Below are 17,366 nucleotides of genomic sequence, written 5' to 3'. Positions count from 1 at the left end.
ATAAGATACTGCTACAGTAGACCGGGATATAAGGTACTTCCCATGTTGCTGATGACATGTCCCTCAGTCCCACTGTATGTCAAGTCAGAGGGGCACAGTTATCACTCAGTAATTTCAGAGCCCAGTGCTAACATCATTGGGACAAGTCAAGAGCCCTCACTAATAAAGGTCATACAGTACCTGAGGAGATGCAACAGTAGCTGCAACAGTAGCTGCATTCAGTTTGGTTGCCATCTGTAAAGCAATGAAGGGATTGATAAGTAGTCAATTAGAAGAACTAACTAGAGTTTAATAAAATTGCAGTACCGCCACATTGAGGAACTGTAGTGTGGCTTGTACAAATTGTTCAGACATCTCTTGTAGATAGATTTGTATATATAGGTTTGAAACAGGGGGTCTCCAGAGCGGAACCGTGTCAATCTCAGTTTCCGGGGACCCACTGCTTCCAGAGATACTTCCCTCCGTAGGGGATGCCAGTAGCAGTTCCGGCAGCTTAAAAGTCCTACGAGGAGACTCCTTCAGCAGCAGCGGGAAGCACAGCGGAGCACAGTCGTAAAGCAGACAGGGTGTAGACATGGGTGGTGACTAAAAAAAAGTTTATTGCAACAGACATGTGTAGCCTGAGGTCTGAAACGCGTCAGAGGATCCATCAGCTACACATGTCTGTTGCAATAAACTTTTTTAGTCACCACCCATGTCTACACCCTGTCTGCTTTACGGCTGTGCTCCCCGCTGCTGCTGGAGGAGTCTCCTTGTAGTTCTTTGCTGGATTGCACGCCGGGTAGTCGCTGCTCACGGAGGAGATCACTGCCGGTCATGTGACAGCCCCACGCGACGTCGCAGTCACGTCGGAGGTAGCGGTGCAACATTGAAGTTACTGAAGACCGAGACACGGTGCCTTTATGTTCCTTACCTTGCTGCTCCCGGAGATCACCGCCGGTCACTTGACCGCCCCACGTGACGTCACAGTCACGTTAGGGTTGGCGGTGCAACACTGCAGTTACAGAGGACCGAACAACGGCGTTTTTCATTCTCCTAAACCGTGAGTGCATGCAACAATTGGTGCCCAGAGCTGGGCCAGTTGCCATATGGTGTTAAATATTCACACACGAATGTATTCATGTTTGCAGCGACTACCACACTATTTCTGACGCACCTGATGGGATAACCTGTTTATCCACATCTACTTAAATGTCCTATGGGCCAATTGGAAGCCGTGACATCATCCCTTGTGGCTTCCTATTGGCCTGCATGACCAGGACCTTTAAACCCACTGCTGGCACCCCCTATGGAGGCGAGTATCTCAGGAAGCAGGGGGTCCGTGGAACTGAAATGTATACCATTCACTTCCAGAGACACCCTGCTTCAAACCTATTTAAAAAAGTGTTTTACCATTTTAATACAGCTAGTATTGTATCACTGGTAGTAAACTATTGTTTGATCGCTGGTAGAACAGCTGTGTTCCAACAAGCAATAGGCAGAGGTCTGGTGCCAGTTTTTTTTTTTTTTTTTTTCCAAATTTAGTACAAGCATTTTTCAGTGCATCCTGTCCCTCAGGCCCTCTGCATGTCAAGACAGAAGGGCACCAACATCTTTCACGTAGTTTCAGAGCCCAGTGCTAACATCATTGGGTCAGGAGCCACCATATATTCTGGGATACTTAGTGATATTTTCGGCCTATTTGGGCCATATGAAATTTGCGACTGAGCCAAATGGTACGAAAGTCTCATAAGCAGCAACTTGCAGCGATCTGCAATGCAAAACTTTGGCGAAAACCAACTTCCAGTCAAAGCTCCCTGAATTGCAATTTAATGTACATACCTTTGTGCACGTTGGTTAATCCGCCAATGTCCATATTCCTAAAAGTAATAGGAACATGGTTTATAGAGGTATTTGCCAGGCAGAATTTATGCTACTATTACAAACTTCTCAAAATACACAATTGAAACATCACTTATGCAAAAGGCACCAGCAACATGGTGCTACATTTTGAGCTTCATGATACAATAGCAACCTTGTAATTAATTTATTCTCCATAGTCCAAGTTAACAGCAAGGCTGCGTCCATGCTTAGTGCGACAGCGCAAACAGAACGAGGTAGGCCATAGAGCGCACGATTTTGTCCCGCGATGGCTGGGACACATGAGCGGTTCAGCCAATGAGGGCGACCCAGCTCTGTGATGTCACAGCCACGCCTCCCTGTAAGCCAAAAATCACCTCTACGGCAGGCACACGTGACGTCACGCACCTAGTACGGACTCGGCCCAAGCTGTTATTTGAGCATCACATCTTCCAAACGTTTCACATTCTCCCCTGATCCTAATGCAAGTCCCTCAGTCTCTCTGCATGTCAAGTCACAGAGAGGCACAGCTATCAGCATTACTGCCTCAGAGCCCAGTGCCCACATCACAGGGTACAAAGATCAACTCCTTCCCCCTTACTGAAGGCCAGAGAGGTCATTTACCAGGAGTAGGAAGGTATGCACAGCAGCACCCCTTTTCAGGGGAGATTTATGAATGACACCCCACTGAAGTTCACAAGTGATATTTCAGATAGTAAAATGACAGCAACAGAATGGTGAGTGAACATGCAGCAGTAGCTGCAACACAGAGGGATCAATGCTATGGAAACTATTTTACTAATTGACTTAAACTACTAGATATAGCACTCAATGTTGGACATAACATTCTAGCTGTCTACTAAATATTTTTAAATAAAATTGGACAGGATTATTATTATCAGGCCTGTAACTAGTACATTTTTGAACCACACTTTACTGCCACAGGCAAAACATCTGATAAGATCATGTACAATGAGGGACAGGTAATAGTGGACCATACAAGTGCAGATCACACCAAACCCTTTAAAGTACATTTATCCCTCCTGTGCTTCTTTATTCCCCAACATACCTGTTACACCGCTTGAGTAACACCAGGTAGTGGCTGTCCCTAGATGCAGAAGGCATCCTGCCCCCTTCTTTAGCAGACTCCTCGTGCTGTATCAATGCTGCTGGACACGTGAGTCCTCCACACACTGGGATGCCAACAGAGCACATACATCTTGTAAGGTTTCTTACCGCATCGTTACCTGGTATGAACCCTTCCACTATCGCAAGCACCTGCAACAATTTAAAACCATCTGTTACGCGTTATAGGAATCAGAAACACATTATGCTACATTGGAGGTTTTATGCTCCTACAATAGTAAAACGAATCAAATCCCTTCAATAATAAATGTAAAATAATAATAATAAAACATTTCTAATGAAATTAAGAGTAATAGCCATTTGAGCATCACATCTCCTGCAGAAAAAAAAAATCAGTAGCAACTCCACATTGTCCTCTAATGCTAATGCAAGTCCCTCAGTCTCTCTGCATGTCAAGTCACAGAGAGGCACAGCTATCAGCATTACTGCCTCTGAGTCCAGTGCTCACATCACAGGGACGAAAGAATCTCCTTACTAAAGGCCAGTGAGGGCCTTTACCGGGAGTGGGAACAGGTACGCACAGCGGCACCAACGCGAGATCTTTAATTTAATTTGTTTCTATTTACAAGGGTATCATTTAGTACAGTAAACACGTTCAAAAGCATGGCGAGTGACCATCTGATCCGCTAACCCCCGAGGAGCATCGGACAGCAAAGGGATCAACGCTATGCCAACTACTGGATTAAAATCTCAGACATCCCCAACCATGAAAAAAGGTTGCACATTAAAATATGCCAGCTGTACGTTATGTAAAGCATTTCCTACAACTTAAGGCCGGAATTGCAAATAGAACAGATAAACTAGGGTGTTGGCTGAAAGTGTATCTTAAAAAAACACTCTTCCTTCACTGCTATAGAAAATAAACAAATATAATGTCACGTACAATGAGGGAGAGTTAATAGTGTCCCACCTGTGCCATTTTATCCCCACATACCTGTGTCACAACTCCAGGCAGTGGCTGTTCCTCGGTGCAGGAGGCATCCCCTCCTCGTGCTGCTGCATCAAGGTTGCGCTAGACATGGATTCTCCATACAGTGGGACGTCACGTCAACAAAGCACATACCTCTGGGGGACTTCTTACCGCGTGGTGACCTGGTACTAACCCTTTCACTACCAAAAGAGCCTGTAACGCAATTTGTTCTATGCCCCGCTGAGGCTTTAAATTAACAGATCCCCTCATTATGGCGCACCCACCCGTTATAACAACTTCACTCCCAGGAGTACTATACATTGCTACAGCAGCAGCACAGCGACATGATGCACGTCCTGCTGCCAGCCAGACGAAGAGGCACACGTGCTCCCTAGGCGGCTTTAAATAGACCAGCGTGAGGACCCAGAGCGCGTCTAAATATCGCCTGATTACACAAGTGAAATAGGCGCGGGATACAAGTATCCAGAAGTTAAGGGCGGCATTGGGCGATCAAAATATGTATTAAGGACAAATAAATAACGAGAGATTTTTTGCGGGCTGAACAGGCATTCTGAGAGACAGCCTGAAACTAGGGCCTGTACTATAGAGCTGAATGGTGGTGTGTTTATAAGTAGGAAGGGCTGTGAATACAGCTAGATGATTAATGATAAATTGTCACTGCTTTGCAATTCGTTTCAGGCTGCGAATCGAATGTGTTAACATTTATTTATTTTGGCCAGAAAATGGTTATTACTTGCAATACAATCTTTAAAAATATATATATATATATATATATATATATATATATAGCGCCCTGATTGGTGTTGGGCTATAAATCTGCCCTCCTCCTGGCAGTAATCCCTAGTAAGGGTAGGTTGCCAGGAGTAATCATGGGTTTCCCCCACACCTTGCAGTGCAGTGAGTCAGAGAAGATAGTACAATCAGGCCTTGTGTCCAATCAGAGGCACAGGGGTGGTTCCTACTGGATCTGTACTTAAAGCTGCAGTTCAGTCTTTTTTTTTTTTAATTTATTTTTTTACTTCAATAGTTTCATGTGTGCAATCTCTAATTACCTAAAGAACTTTATAGCTGCAGGTCAATTCGTTCTCCATGTATTGATCGGCGAAATTTGGTGACATATTAAAAGCTGGGATTTGTTTATAATCTGCTTGTCTATCAGTGGAAGCTCATGAATATTCATGAGCATTCCTGCACTGACATGTGCTAGAGGGAGGGCAGGGCTGACAAAGGGGTGTGCCAGGACATGAAGGGGCAGTGCCTTAGCAAATGGTTGTTAAAATAGAATACAAGAAAATTGGTCTTTCAAAGTTGTTTTTTTAAAACAGAAAATGCTAAAAGTATTTTTTCTTACTACAGAACTGATTTATTAAAAAAAACACACATGCAGGATATTGACTGAACTGCAGCTTTAAGGCACTGTACTTCCTGTATTTAGTCAGTTGTCTCTACCTTGAGAGAGACAGGTTTACCTTAAGCAAAATGTCAGGGTTCTGGCAGTTTGAGGCCCTCCCTTAGGGGAGAGGAGGGAAAACGTTTCCTCTTATCCCACCAGGGGATAAGGGAAGAGCTGGGACTGCTCTCAGTGCCTTTGGCTGGGAGTGAATGTCCAGGGACACCCTGAACCCCAAGCGGGCAGGCCCCCCTACCACCCCAGATCGCTTGTTTGGGATCGAGAGAGACCCAGGCTCTACCATGAGGCACAGTTCCGAGCATAGCAACCGCCCCTCCCGAATCCCCACCATAGGCCACAGCGTCCTGGTACCCCCCCCCCCGCCCCACCCCCAGTCCCCGCAGGCGGTAGAGACCAGAGCACATCCGGTGAATCTTGGAGCCCCAGGCTGGTCCAGCCAGAGCCCTGGCGGGCCCGAAGGTAGAACCTCAGTCCCCTCCACCCCCTTCGATCAGGCCATGATGGTGCTCCGGTGCCTCCCCCCTCCCCCCGAAGCGATCAAACCAAGAGGGCCCGTATACTTGCGGGGCGGGTCATGTTGATTGCGTCCATTGCGGGTCTTTGTTGTAGGGCTCCGATCGATCAGTCGAGGGACCTGCTAGCAGCTCTTCCCGCAATTCTTTCCGAGGCGCATCTCTGTCTTTCCTGCTCGTGTGGGCCTCTTCTCTGTCGCTCCTCCTTCGCGGTCTCGGGCATCGTGAGGCCTAGGTCTTTGAGAAGCCTCAGTATGTCCTCAGGGTAAGAGAGCGTGTGGAATTTGCCATTCTGGGGAACGATGATTTTGAAAGGGAAACCCCACCTATACCGGATTCCCTTGCTTCGCAATAGTTCTGTGAGCGGTTTCAAATCTCTTCTGCGGTCGATCATGGATCTGGAGAAATCGCTGTAGATTTGGAGCAGCGATCCGTGGAAGAGTAATTCAGACGTTTTACGACTTGCAGACAGAATTAGCTCTTTTATGCGGTAGGAATGAAATTTCACCAGGATGTCTCTCATCCTCTTGGGGTCTTCGTGCTTTGGGCCCGGAGCTCTGTGGGCCCTGTCAATTTCTATTGAGCATCTGTTCAAGGTAGGGACCAGCTCTATGAACAGGTCCTTCAGGAAATCTTCCAGGAGGTCAGTTGTAACTTCTTCGGGGATATAATGAATGCGGAGGTTTTTTCTCCTCTCACGGTTCTCCTGGTCTTCTACCTGATCCTTCAGGGCTCTCAGTTCAAGTCCTAGTCGGGACATATCATCCTCCATGACCGATTGCGACCCCCCCACCTCCTCCATTCTGCATTCCACTGCATCCGTTCTTACCGCCAGAGTGTGTATTTCAGCTTTCATATCTTTTATTGCTGCGGACAAATCCTCTTGAAAGCCTCTTCGCATACGAGAGAATAGATCTTCCATGTAGTCCCTGTCAAGGGTGCCCTTCTCTGGGCCTTGCTCCATTGGGGGGGGGGTTCAAGTGTCTCCGGAGCACCTGTAGCAGTGCCATGTAGGGAGGGTTCACTTGGGGGAGAGAGTCGCGGCTCCGGCTGGAAATAAGTTGAAACGCTCTGCTGATTCCTTTTGTTAAGTTTATTCGCCATCTCTATTGCTTCGTCTAAAATTTAAAGTTTTTTTTGTGCATCAGCGTTCTGGGAAAGATGCTTTTCTAGGAGCTTCTTTGTGAGGGGGCTCTGGGGCTAACCCCCTAGGCGGCCATCTTGGCTGACGTCACGGGAAGTCTCAGAATGAACATTTTTTATGTAATAAGGTCAGACACTTTCCACTCATTGTCGCGGTCAGCGTAGCCGGCCTTCCATAATAAAGGTGGAGCCCGGCTCGCGGCCCCTGAAACCATATGTATGGGCTGAGAGTGTCAGCTCTATGGTCTAATATTGTACCGTACTGTGTTGCCTGTAATTTTGTTCCTCTGTTATACTGTCCCCCATAGGGTTATAAACTAGGAACTGTGTATGTGGGGTTAACTGTGTAAGCCCAGTGGGCTAGTTAATGCAGTATCTGTGTATTCCCTTTGCCTCATGGGCCTGCAACTGCCTGTGTCAGCTTGTAAGTGGATTGCCTTGTATGGGTGGCCTCTTATGAGAAATAGCTGCAGGGCAGGGACGTCTGGAACATGAGGGGAAAGGGGGGGAATATTTTGACCTGTCGCCTGCCAGCAAGGTATTCTTAGCTGGTGTCTTAGAGAAGAGAAGGTTAGAACCCCACATGATAGGTGCAGATGGTGGAGTGCAAGCTCTTGTGTCTATATGTTGGTTCTGTGTTTTAAAACTGCAATGTATTGTGTATGTCCTGTGATTTAAACCCAGGTTGGTGACAAAAGGCAGTCTGAATTAGCATGTGAATTACATGTGGATTAGCATTTCAATGCCCCAGCTCAGATAGGGTTTCCAAGCCCAAATCTCCCCAATTTATTTCCCTTATAAGTATAAGGTTCCCCAAAGTATATTCTGTAAGGAAGTGTACTTTATATTGTGTTTTAATGTTTACTACTGTATAAGGTTCTATACAGAAAGCACAGGCATATGGAAGATGCTAGCTAGTTTGCATAGATTCCATAGTTCAGAGAGGGGGGAAAACCATTTGGTGAGCAGGATGTTCAGATTAGGAAGTGTTTCAAGTAGACACAGCGGAGCCAGGGACAAACAGCCCTGGATGTCAAAACTGATAAGCAAGGTTTCTATTGGCAAGTTTTGAATTTATCCCTCCTATCAGGGAATGCGTAATTTCAATCCCTGCTTTAATTGGCTATTACACTCCTCAATGATTTAGATAGGAATTCAGCCTATATAAGAGCGTGCAGTAAAAGCAGCTCTCTCTCTTTTTCCTTTTGGAGATCTGAAGACAAGCAGCTGCTGGCAGGCCTCTCAAAATTTGCTTCTGTGAAAGAGCTATTCACACATGGAAGCATGGGGAGGCCTAGCCAGCAGGCTGGATTTCGGTCCAGGAGCCCAGAACCAAGGTCCTATCAAGGTAAGCCTTTTCTGAACAGGCGCCTTGCAACTAGGAAAGGGTAGATCTCTTCCCCAGACCCCAGTAAGTGTGTATATTCTCTGTTTCTTGTATTTCTGTGTGTTTCCAAGGTCTTATCCGAATAAACCGCAATTTATTTTACTGCCTGTTTTGCCTTGTGACTGATCCCTTAAATATAAATGTGTATTTGGCCTGCGCTCCCGTCACAATCATTCTATTGATTGGGCTTCTGAGGTAGTGGGGACAAAAAGGAGAGGGGTGCAGATTCTGGGTGGCCTCCAGGGCCTACTGACCAATCTCAGTTGGGGGGGGGGGGAGCAGGGGAGACAGAGCAATGTTCCCCCTAGGTGGCGCCAAGGCTCCAATAATCAAAGAAAGATGGCCGCTCCTCCTCACCTTTCAGCCCCTCCGGCAAACCTGCAGGCCGCTGGCACTCTATCTGGAGCCTTTATTTGCCCTGGGTACTGTATGTGGTGCTTCTCACAGGGCTGCGATACTCCCCCTAGCGCTCCTCGCGGGATTCTCTCCCTCCTAGGGCAGCACTGCACTGTGTGGTAGTAGCCCTGCACTGCTGGTGCTCTAGGGCTGTCGCGCGGGTCCGGCGGCCATTTTAGGGGGTGGGCACTCTTTGCTCCTGCCGGGCCAGCTACTCCGTACCCCTGTTTAGGTGTACTCAAGGGGGATCTCCCGATCACCAGCGGGAAGGGGGGCTCCTCTTGCTCGTCCGTCCCAGCTGAAACCCCAAACCGCCGTTCCTCAGGAGAACCGCGCGGCTCCGGCGGCCATCTTGGGATCAGGGATGGAAGGACACGATGGACACGATGGCTGCGGATCCCCAGACGCTCGCTAGTGCCGCAGGCTATTTGCGGAGTGGGGTCCAGCTGTCCGTGCGGCTAGGCAGCTATTTATTATTTATTTTGCCCGAATTTTAAGGGGTATTTGTCACCCCTAACCCTGTCCTCAGGACGGAGCCGAGCTAGCCTGTGACTTCCTTGCTCCACGTCCTGGTCACGCCCCCCCCGTTGCATTACTATTAATGTGTGTAGATACGATGTGGTCCCTATTGGTATATAGGGATAGAATTACATTGTACATTTGTATGTGTAGGAGACAGCTGTGTGTGCATTCATAATGCGCAGTATGTATAGACATGGCCTTTAGCACTCATGGAAAGAAAGTTCTTTTGAGTCAGGGTAGTGACTCATGAAGCTGCGGTCTCGGTTTAGGCCACCGCTAAGTGTCGAACAGTTGCATAAATTTGTATAAATGCAACTGTCTTTCTTTCGGTGTTCTAAGATTACCTTTGAGTATGGCCACCATCAGATCATTCACCCTTGTTCCGCGTTTGCCGACAGTCCTGTCAGCACAATATAATTGGAGTAGCCTAAAGAACAACTACAACAAATCTTGATATATAACCAAGACATTGATGAAGTTAAAAAATATATATTTTACTATACATAGGAATTATTTATTTATAAGATGTTTTACCAGGAAGTAGTACTTTGAGAGTTACCTCTCGTTTCCAAGTATGTCCTGAGCACAGAGTTCTGATGACAGATACATTGTTGCATTAAATGAACAGGGGTTATAGACTCAATTTACAGACATTTCATGGACAGTTGCAGATAATATGATTATGGACGTAACCGTTACAGACAAGATTCAAATGAGAAACGGCTGAATGTCCATATGTATAGAAAAACAATGTTTTAAAGCAGGGAACTGCACATATTCGCACACATTATAACTAAGCTGGAAATAATGTATCAATAATTTGAGATACTTTAAGAAATTTGTCATCCAAGCTCTTCCATCTATAATATACAGATATACAGAGGCACTCCCAATGCCAAGTGGAGTACCAAAAAACCTGAAAACAATAAACCTTGGTGCAAACTAGCACGTCACTGCCACTATGTTACAAATAGAGGGCTATAGTAATATATTTAGAAAAAGGATGGTGGCACAGAAGTAGTACTGCACAAATTATAGTCAGAGCTACAGTAACGTTTCAGGGACACAGCCCCTGACTCAGACAAAAGCCCCCGTGTGACAAGGGGCTGTGTCCCTGAAACATTACTGTAGCTCTGCCTATGACTGTACAGTAAAACTTAGCAGTTTTTGCAGTATTACTGGCGTGCCTCCAGCCTTTTTCTCAACATAAGCTCTTCCATCTAACTGTTACAGCTTACTTTTTAACCCCTTTGCTGCCAGGTGGGGCTGAAATGCAACGCAGTGCACGGTTCCTTTCCTGGCCCCGCCCGTTGCAGCCAAGAGCCGAATACTTGGTTTCGCTTGAACTGGCTGGGCCTTAGTCCTGCAGTTTTACTTTGTGCCCGCTAGGTGGTGTGCAAGGAGACAAAAAGGTCTAACTGCATTAGCATTTACTTTCCAATTTACCATCAATCCACCACTCTCTTTCTGTGATGAATTTCTTCCTCACATTTCCCCTGAGCATCCAACTCTCCAGGTCTAGCACTTCTCTTTCTATGAGATATGTTTCCCTCTTGTACCTTGCTGACACATTCCTACCATATCCCTCCTCCCTTCTCTCTTTCCAAACGATACGATTTGAGGCCCTTTAGTCATTCCTGGTAGGTTTTATGATGTAGAACAGGGGTGGGTGGCCAACTCCAGCCCTCCAGGGCCACCGACAGGCCAGGTTTTCAGGAAATTCCTGCTTCAGCACAGGTGGCTCAATCAGTGGCTAAATTGAAGACTGAGACACTCATTGAGCCACCTGTGCTGAAGCGGGGATTTCCTGAAATCCTGGCCTGTTGGTGGCCCTTGAGGACTTAAGTTGGCCACCCTTGATGTAATATTAATTCCCTCCTGTGTCACAGATGACATCACCGGAAAACAAATATCTACTCGGTAATTTTACTGTAGATTTCATTTTGTGTAACTTCACTAAAATGGTAGTAATTAAAAAAAAAAAATAACATTTTGACTCTGTATTGTGAATAAGTTTTGGGCTTCATGAAGAAAACCAGGTACGAAATAGATATAAACAAGCAATGGACTCCTCTCTATCACCTTTTAAAGCCATCTCATACTTACACTTATCAATCCATTTAAATACAAATATTAGCAGCATAACATCAAACTTCACAATGAGCTTGGTCTCTTTGAAGATAGAAAGGTGATGATGTTAGGTACATAATACATTTCTTTCAATGGATCGATGTGTGCTTGTAGTATCATACTGGCAGAATTACCCCCAAATGATAACACTGAGACAGATTATGATGTATTATAGAGCATTATTTATTCCAATCTGCTGCCATGGGCACGTGCATTGTTATCTAGAGTCAGGTGGTCACCCCATTTACAGAATATTTGCTGAACATGCAGCTTTAGTAGAGTCTCACAGGTCAGGCACTTTCACGGTTTCTGAAACCAGACTCCCGCCAGCTTCATACATAAATAAACTGCATTGGATCTCCACAAGTCCCATCAAACAGGGGCCATGAGGCAGACACAGCCCCGTGCTGGGTGGGGCACACTGTTTATTCTTAGCTCTCCCAGCTGTCATCTGGAATGCCGTGAGGGTAGGAACAAGGCTTCACGAAACTGGGGCCCTGGCAGCACCTAGAGACCCAGAGTCGCACAGTGAGTCATGTTGGGATCTAGCAATAACTCATCTTAACTTTGAAATGTGAAGAGAACACCTATTGAGCTGAATGCACCTTGCACCGACTTTCCTATATATAGGAAGCTTGTTACCAATGGGAGATCAGACGTTAAAGTAACAGTGCCTAAAATTGGCAACGAAACTCAGCTTCTGTGTCTCAGTAAATCACAAGGGTCAACAAACCGAGAATGCCTCCGAAATTAATTAAAATAAAGATGAATCAACCCGTCCCACGTACAGCACATGGGCCCAGAAGGCAATGCTAGAGTAGCCCATACTTTTGTCCTATAGCTGCTTTATCACAGTATATACAGAAATGTTGTGTGCTGCATTTGAGGAGACTGAAAATACCTTACAACCACTAACAGGGACTAAATGTGATGCCTATATTACCTATTTTCATCGGCCGCTAGACACATCATTATTTTATTGTGCTTTGTTTCAATACTCGAACTATATCTAGAGTTGACAACTGAACCCAGGTCAGATGGACAGATTTCTCCATGTTAGTTTTTATGGATCTCACTGACATCTCTCCATGTCAATTCACCAAAGCTCATAGTATACGTACCACCTGAGTCATAGGAAGTTCTTGTGGAAGTCAAGTTGCCATACCTCTAACATCCAGCTCACCTGCACCTCAAATCTCATTGGGACCAGCTGTATGGCTGGACCAATGTCCACCTATGTAACATCCCCCCTATCCCCCCCACCCCCCCGAAAAAAAACCTTAATGGCCTCAGCTGTCAGACTGGGCCATACTCTAACCTGAGCCACACCTTATCCTACAATAACCTTACCTTCTTGTTTCAACATTGTCCCTCATTCCCTCTAGATTGTAAACTCTTATGCCCTCATTACCTCTCGGTATCTGTGTGCGCATGTTTGTCCTCACTTGTATGTAACTGTTTATATGTAACGGTTTTTGTGGCCCGGCCTGACCCACCCAATCTCACATTGGCCCCTGTGGTCTAACCGGTCCCCATTACAGTATGGTAGTGTCGGGTGGTGCACCTGTTGGCTACAGGACTCCTGAGTCTCCCGCATGATGGTGTGTGGGGAGGACCCATCCAGACAGGCAGCTGAGGTAGTGTGCTGAGTCTCACCTAGTTCCAGTGCAGCGCCTCCACCTCATCAGGGTCCCTGCGTCCGCATGGGGATGATCCTGGTGAGGAACTCCTCGGTGGTGCAACTCCCTGTGTAATTACTTGACTCTCACACACAGGGGTTTCTCTGATCAGCTCCATCTTTATTGTCACGGTGGGCATAGCTGCCCTCCACAATGGGGTATCTTTAGCCAGTCATTGTGCCCGTGCTTCCCTTTGAAAGGTATGTCTCCTTGATCAGGGATTCACTGCTCTGTGCCAGGTCCCTGGACACAGACTCCTATATCAGCTACTATAACATAACCGTCCACTAGTCTCTGAACTCTGCAAACACCTTGCAGGAACTTGAACTCCTTCCTCAACTGTACTAGCCTTGAACTAACTTTTAGACACAGTGCTGTGCCTTATGTAACTTCTGAGGCTGACACACCTCTGACATCACTAACCATGGAGTCAGAGCATGTGACCAGTCCCATCCATACACAGGGCACCCCACCAGGGTGTGAGGGAAAACCTCCATGATTACTGCTGGCATGCCCACACTTACCAGGCCTTGCTGCCAGCAGGAGAGATGACTGTAGGCATTTTACATGACCGCTACATTCTCCCCCTGGTGAATCCCATCGTCCTCGCTGGGACCTAAATTTGTATACCTCTTTCCAGGAAGCACTGTAACAGAAAACATAATTAACATCACACAAATTTTCTCATAATGCAGTACAAATGAACACAGTACATTCCGCCAAGCCCGCCCCGACCAGCAGCCACGAACCCGCGTAATGCATAGTACCACCTAAAAGTAGCTTCTTCACTTCCCTACCCCCCATATCTAGAACGGTAACAGAATAATGCCGTGGTAATCCCCTCTCGGGCCTATATGTTACCTTGTGTTTGTGGATATTTCTACCAATGGCCCATATACGGATCAAATGCTCTATCCGTTCCTCGGCCTTCTTCCCCACCACATCATTCCCCTTACTGACTAAGTGCATCTCAATATTTTCCCGGAGCCACCTATCCCTGTTCTCCTCTATTTCGTCCATTAAGGGCTCAGGAACATACGGGTACTCCAACCCGTGGGATGACTTGTAACGAGCCATTATAGCCCGTTCGGCCCTACTGATCCTAGTCAGGTCAGCCTTACCTGCCCTCCCAGGTAGCACCCATGATAGGGGTTCGTCAGGGTCCACGGGGTCTGACAAGATGCTGGGACCCATAGGTTCTATCTCCCTATGCTCTATTTGAAGCCAGCGCTCCTGCAACTCCCTGTCCCTCTGTTCTGGGGTAAACTCTCCCACCGCCCACCAATAGTCCACTACATCCTCTCGCCGGATGAGGAACCGAGTGCGGTCCATCCAGGCCGAGTACCCTTCAAATAAACAACGGTTCTCCCGGAATCTGTTTGACCTTCCTGAGTCCCTATCATCGTCCATGGAAAATACCCCTGATGACCGCTCAGATCGCGGTACAGACCACCTAGACGACCCCGGGGCCTTTTTTACCGGCGCCGGAACTGCAGGGGGCAACCACCGGCCTACCGCAGCCACTCTCAATTCTCCCCCTCCCCTGGAGATACCTTCCGTAGCGCCACTGCGCTGTCTTTCCCCAGTCCGTCTCCCCTCCTCTTCTGAGGGAATGTCCACTGATTCCAGGCTAGGCGGGGAACCCGGGGACCGTGTGACAGGGGTAGGGGTCTTAGCTAGGGCATGGGGTTGGGCATACGGACGGGGCAGCGATTGCCACGGGGCTGCGACCCGTTCCTGGCTGTCCGTAGATATTTCAAAGGATGATACTTCACCCTCCTCAGTCCTCAGATCGCCCGTCCAGCTTCTGAGCCGTTGAGGTGATTGGGGACCTTCCCCCAATCGCCGAAGCGTCGCTGCATCTTCTCCATGGGTTCCGCCGTCACCACCGGAAGCGATGTCTTCCCCGGAACCGGAAGCGTCGCCATCTTGCGTGGGACCCCCATGCGGGATCTCTTCTTCCACAACGACATCCGGTTGCTCCGTCGTCGCCGCCGGAAGTGATGCCGTCACTCCACGTGCGCTCGGGGCCTGGCGCGGCCCTTCCAGCGCTTCGCCGCCTGCTGCAACCAAGTAAGTGATAGGGCTGCTTGGCTTACCCATCCGCAGGGGTGTAGGCGTCTCTCTCCCGTCTCCTAGATCAGGTCCTGGGATGGCGGGACTCCGTCTGTCGGCTCGCCGATCTGCGGGGGACGCCCTGTTCTCAAGGCCACCACTCACCCCACGGGGTGTCGTCCTTCCGGTCTGCCTTTTTGGCTCCGCTTTTAACACCGCCAGCTCACGGAGGTCCTCGTCCGAGTAATCCCCTTTCCCTGACTTAGGGGTCTCCGAGCGGAGTGAAAGTCTCTTTTCCCCGATTGCGGGGGGTGCTTCAACCGCCTCGATCGCCACTGACCCAGCCGACTTGACCGGCTCCAGTACCTTGTCTCCGGGACTCGCGCGGTTGATCCATAGCGCGCCCGGGGACTCGGCGGAGCGCCTTGCCATGTTCACCGGGGGGTCAGCAGGCTGAATTGGAATAAATGTGGGCATAGGCCACAGGTATAAAGTCCCGCAATGAGGGCAACGTGCCGCCGTGTTGACCGTGCCTCCGGGCAGCCCACATTGTAGGCAGAGCCCGACCACCGTCTCGGTGTTGGCCACCCTCACTACTAGCAACCCGCCGGGTACTGAGTAGGGCTGGGTGGAGACCATCGTGCCCACAGTGGAGGAGCAGGCCATTCTTTGTACAGGAGCCACTTCCTGTACAGGTCTCTTCTTCTCTGTGGTTCCTCGCAACTGACTGGTGGAAGTTGCTGGATCCGCCACTCCCTGCTTCGGCTCCTCCCTTCTCTGACAGAGCTGGAACCCGCCCCCAGGGGTTGCAATTATGGGCGGGTCCCACAGGGGAATATCATGCCCCTTAATTAAGGCCGCACCTCTCTCAGTCCTGGTGGGCGCGGTTAGCGTTTTCGCGCCAATTTCCCCACAAGGGTGGGGGTCTTTTCCCGCGGCTAGTTCCCGCCTTCTCCTGGCAGCCGCCCTCTGTGCAAGATAACCATCCTTTTTGCACGGCTCTTCCACGGCCGGAACTACTTTTTGTAGTGGCGCCGTCTGGATATCAGTCCCTGGGCCCAGTGGGTGCATTCCCACAGGCCATAGTTGAAATTCACTCCCCCTGGTAGAAATCAGGGGAGGGTCCCATAGACTAAGCGGTTGACTCAGCACAGGGGCTGAGTGAGTCACTGTCCATGCAGGCGCAGCCATAGCTTTCGCGCCATACCCCCCCATCAGGGCGGGGCTCTGCTGTTCGCGCCATTCCCGGCCAGCTTTTTGCAAGTCCTGCACCAGCCACATTTTCTGTGACTGTCCCATGCGGTGTCCCTAGCAAGCGGGAACCGCCATTTTGGTTGACTTTTAAGCCCAAAAAGTCCGTTTGTTTGCTCTCCTCGCGGGGTTCTCCCCCAATTATTACAATTTCCTCACACTCTTCAAGGGTGGCCCCTCGCTGTCCCAGACAGGATAAAAACGGGGCAGCCACAGCCTTCGCTCCGCTCCAGAGCAGACTGGTTAATGATAACTCGGCGACTGTTTGCTCTTCAGTGGGGTGCACGCCACGGGTGCCCTCCCCATCAGCCTCTGGTCGCCATTTTGGGTTCTCCGCACCATGCGGATCCTCCATTCTTTGGGTTGTCTCACTCTCGTACCAATTGTCGTACATGGTGCTCCACTCTGCGGGGCAGCCACCACACCGGCACAATAAAGATTAGCTTCAGATGCACCACCACATGTGTACCTTATCTAGGAGTGACCCAGTGTTGCACTACCTCAGGCTAGGCTCACTCTCTCAGTGTCTGCTGTGACTCCTTCCTCCCAGTCTGTGCTCCCTACGGTGAGTGTCTGGAATGGGCTAGGTACTCTGGCTCTGCCATGCAGTACTTGGGGCGTCTACCTCTCTTGGTCAGCCTAGCGCAGACCCTCTCCAGGATTCCTGACCAAGTTAACAGGCTATCCCTTCTGGCATCCTACCAACTAGCACTGCCTCAAGGTGACTCGGTCAGCTATAGCCCGGCTCCAAACCCCTCACTCCTTTCAGGCCCCTAGGTTGTCCCTGCGAACTGACAATATCCCGTCAGCCCCTGACCACCCCTAGGTCCGTCCCTACGCAGCACAGAGTGGCAGCAGACTCTATCCCTGTTTCCCAGTGTGCCTAGCTAGAGCCTGTCCTGATGACAGATCTGATCTCAGCAGCTCGCCTCCAAATGTAACGGTTTTTGTGGCCCGGCCTGAC

The 17,366-nt window shown here is 48.8% G+C and overlaps 2 non-coding genes across 2 annotated transcripts; both read right to left on the bottom strand.

The window, feature by feature from the left end:
- Window positions 1–56: 56 nt before the first annotated feature.
- LOC142498208 (small nucleolar RNA SNORD88) lies at window positions 57–145 on the bottom strand. The gene has a single exon (XR_012802391.1). It is a non-coding gene; the product is annotated as a small nucleolar RNA SNORD88 (small nucleolar RNA).
- Window positions 146–1,546: 1,401 nt separating this feature from the next.
- Window positions 1,547–1,636, bottom strand: LOC142498209 (small nucleolar RNA SNORD88). Its single transcript, XR_012802392.1, has one exon. It is a non-coding gene; the product is annotated as a small nucleolar RNA SNORD88 (small nucleolar RNA).
- Between the last annotated feature and the right edge of the window lie 15,730 nt (window positions 1,637–17,366).

The sequence above is a fragment of the Ascaphus truei genome, chromosome 6 (genome assembly GCF_040206685.1).
Source record: "Ascaphus truei isolate aAscTru1 chromosome 6, aAscTru1.hap1, whole genome shotgun sequence".
NCBI lineage: Eukaryota > Metazoa > Chordata > Amphibia > Anura > Ascaphidae > Ascaphus > Ascaphus truei.
This window is presented reverse-complemented; position numbering and strand designations above follow the sequence as displayed.